The sequence below is a fragment of the Micropterus dolomieu genome, linkage group LG23 (assembly GCF_021292245.1).
Source record: "Micropterus dolomieu isolate WLL.071019.BEF.003 ecotype Adirondacks linkage group LG23, ASM2129224v1, whole genome shotgun sequence".
NCBI lineage: Eukaryota > Metazoa > Chordata > Actinopteri > Centrarchiformes > Centrarchidae > Micropterus > Micropterus dolomieu.
Genome location: NC_060172.1, coordinates 878,896 through 883,161, shown reverse-complemented (window position 1 = coordinate 883,161; position 4,266 = coordinate 878,896).

The following is a 4,266-nucleotide window of genomic DNA, read 5'->3' as shown; positions in this document are numbered from 1 at the left end:
GTTCAGTAACTCCTCCTGCACTGCAGGATAACTCGTCCTTAAATGAACTGTTTTCAACATTGAATTTCCTCCTGTGTTCTTCCTCATTCACTCACCTAAAATCATTCATTAAAAGCAATTTAAAAAATATTATTAGTCTTATTTTTGGCTCATAAACTTTTTACATTTTCACATAGTTCCCTAAATACATCTCAACCTCAAATAGAAACAGAAATGCAAATATTGCCAATAATAGTAGAAGCCAAATAATTGTAGTAGCGCTACGGTAATTAATTAAATTATATTATATATTACAATATTTTATAATATTGGTTGTTTATATTCCTGTACACAGTATATCACAATTTTAATTTTCTATTTCCATCATATTGCGTGTATTTTGAACATATGTTATGTATAAAATTGCTGTATGTATTTCATACTATATTTATATATACACATATTATATTTCTACTTCATTATGACAGTATAGTGATTAATTAACAATCACAATGAGTAGTTGTACTACTGGACCCATTATTTCTACAATATATATTGGCAGAAATATCTGTAATTATATAATGTAAACAGTTGATTTAAAAAAAATTATTCTATTATTTTGTTTTATTTCTTCATTTGTAATTGTTCCTTGTCTATTTCCAGCCTTTACAGGAATTTCTTCAATTAAGTTTGATTTTATTTTAATATTACCAATACGATAAAATTAAAACAAAAGTTAGTGATAATAATATCTTTTTATTGAAACTGGGTTCAGGTTACACAATACCTAAGAATTAAATAGAACTCAAATTAATCTAATTGTTAATTTAATTTTTGGAAACTTGTATGCAGCACAACAAGTTGAAACAACCACATCTGACATTGGGTGCGTTTGACTATCAAGTCGGCGAATGTCAGCCACTGTCACCTCGAACGCACCTGTTGTTTCACAATATTAAGTTGATATGTTGAATGTGTTAACAAACAGCTGCCAATTTGAAAATCCAGCAGAAACAGAGCAACGTCATCATCCCATTGGAGTCGTGTCTGTGTCCGCCTGATGAATGTGTGTCAAGTTTTCTCTCTCTTTTAGCTCTGTTTTTGGTCTCCACCAGCTCCTGAGGGAAATGTCTAGCTCTTTAGCTGCTAAATGCTCCTTTATATAACTCTAACTGTGTTTACTGCTGAACAGGTGGAGTAGAGCTTGTTTACTTACTGAAAAACACAAAGGCTGGCCACACACACTGGAGGATAATTGGGCTGACTTTGGATCCGATTATCAGCCCAAATGATGAGGGGGATATGAAGGGTTTACAGACATAATCTTGAGGTCGCTGACTGGATCGGAGGCATCCTGATTTTGAATCGGGGAGCTGCCAATCAGAAACCCGCAACAGCCAATGAGAGTGAGCTTGACGGGAAGCGTCACCAGCGTGTTGTATAATTCCTCACACTAATGTATAAACCTGCTGATTCCTTCTTCTCAGCCTCAAGTTCATCCACAGTTCGATTCTCTTTCTTGTTTTTCTGTGCAAAACACAGCACACACACAAGTACAACCAGCTGACGACGACAGTCTGCCTCCATGTTTTTATTTATGTCTCAAGTCATGTTTGATGGTGCTAGATTCTGTGAGATCCCAAGTCCCCGGAACCGCCACTCTGAAACCAGTAGTAGTATAAATGCCAAGTGTGTGGTCCTGCGTCTGGACTGAACCGTCTGATGTGTGTCATTCAGATGTTATGTCTGTGGTATCCCACGTTTTTCAAATCGGCTAAGATGTGAAAATCCTCTAGTGTACACCAGGCATAAGGCAGAACCAGACCAGACAGTAAATGTGCTGCAAAACCATAACTAGGAGCCAAAAGAGGCTAAAATATTCTATAAAGATACAGTTTGTTGATGTAGCTCTGTGAGTTACAGGTGACCCCTTTTACAATACACATTGATCCATTGTTGCACAAATATCAGCACAATCATTAATTTTCTGTACTACTGCTACTTTCACTGTTTGTATTTTCTGTGTGGATATTGTGTTGGCTCGCCCTCAATTGAACTGAATTGAATAGAGTTCATTCTTGACTTTGGAAAAACCAGTTTGACAAAAAGAACTGCTTCTACTTACCAGCATCATCCAGAGCTTTTAACCCCAAGTGCTAGTAAGTGTGTAGCATGTTTTACACTACAGTACCAATTAAACTAAGTAAAGGTAAAAGCAATCATACTTACCACGTTAGCCAGAAGAAGTTTGAGGAAAAATATGTTTAAGCCACTGAGGATGACGGAGGTGAGAACAGAAAAGGATGCTCAAGGTGTCGCAGAGCCGAGGGATGTTCTTCACCTCTAGTGTTTCCCATAAGAGGACATCATCACTTACACACTGTGTGATTGTTTGTTAGGCTGCTTAGAGACCAACCTGTTGACATCAGAGACAGAGAGCTTTGTCAGTGTTTTTTCTGGGAAGTGTTGTGTTGACAATAAAGTTTTTTCAGTCAACGCATGGGTGTGTGTGTGTGTAGTCTCAGGTTTCCCAGCTTGTAGTTAAATTACATTTCTGGTTAAAAGCCTATAGCAGCTGAGTTTGTAGTCAGTAGTGAGTAGTTTCAAGGTTTCTTCATGAAGACAAAAGAAGAGATTTTTGCAATTAATCAAGGCTTGAGGAAATAAACAGTTTCTGCAATTATAGAATTTCAATTAATAAAAAGAATTTTTGCAATATTTGGTGATAAAAACACAACTGGAAAAGCTTTGTGATATGTTGCTTAAAACATAAGCCACAACCTCAGTCTACTTCAGTTTTTATTTCATATTTATATTACATTTTCATTTATTTTATTCTAATTTATATATATTCTATCTTCCTATATTTTAAAGTTTACACTATTGATGTCGTTTTCTTACATTTTCTTTTTCTCATTTACTTGTTTGCATGAGCATTGTTGGAGGGAGACTGGGAACAAGAATTTTATTGCCACAATGACTTCTTCAGTGTGTAATAATTGTTCATATGACAAATAAAGAACATTACTTGAGTACATTTTTTGACAACTCAGTATAGCTTTGCATTGAGAAAATATAACTTGCATTACACCCTTGCTATGATGGTTCCCAATAATATTTTATCCGTAGAGAAATTGTCATCTCCAATGTTAACAAAACGCTGACGTCTAGATCACCTCGAGAACTATGTTGGTATCTCTGGCACTTCCCTATCATGTTTTTATCTGACTGGCAGAAGTTATTTGGTCAGTCTTGCTGACCATGTCTCAGACAAGCACTATATCTTTTCAGGTATTCTGCAGGGTTTGATACATGGATCTTTATTGTTTTATCTGTAGATGCTGCCACTTGGAAAAATTACCTGTGATTATATGCAGACGACACACAGTTATATTTATCTGTTGCACTAGACAACTGCAATGATCTCTACCCCTTAGTGAATTGTCTGTCTTCCATTAAACATTGGATGAGTGAAAATGAATGAGGACAAGACAGAAATTCTTATAACTGGCGATTGTTCACAAAAAGAAATGCTTTCTAATAGATTGAAATGTCTGGCTGTACAGAAAAAGAGTCTAGTCAAAAACCTTGGTGTCCTGATTGACTCTGATTTGGATTTTAAATCAAATTTAACAGTGTTACAAAGGAAATTTTCATTTAAGAAACCAAAAAGCCAAAACGTTGTTCCGAGCTTTTGTTTTTTCACGATTGGACTATTGCAATGCATTATTCATTGGTCCTCCCAAAAAGCATATTAAACTTATACAAAATGCGGCAGCAAGAGTTTTAAATTAAAACCAGAATGAGAGGACACGTCACTCCAGTTTTAGCTTCTCTGCACTGGCTTCCTGTAGCATTTGGAATTGATTTTAAAGTTCTTTTGCTTGTTTTTTTTTTAAAGCACTTCATGGTTTAGCACCTTCTTCTCTGTCTACCTGGATAATTTTAAGAAGCAGCTCAAGACCTACTTTTATGCTTTTGCTTTTAACTGACCAAGCACTCTTTTATTTATGACTTTATTTGATTTCATAGCCCTGTCTGCTACCTTTTTCCAGTTTAAATACATGTGTTTTGTGCATGTGGCGTATGTGCATGCAATTGTATCATCTGCTTTATTTATATGTTACGCATTTAAGTGCTCGTGGATGTGAAAGTACTTTGAGCTGCATTTTATTTATGAAAGGTGCCATACAAAGACTGTAGATAAAGTAAATAGTAGATGTAAAATGTAGATATATGTGCATTGTTTGTACAAGTGTACTACAATGCACAATGTAAGGATGCGGT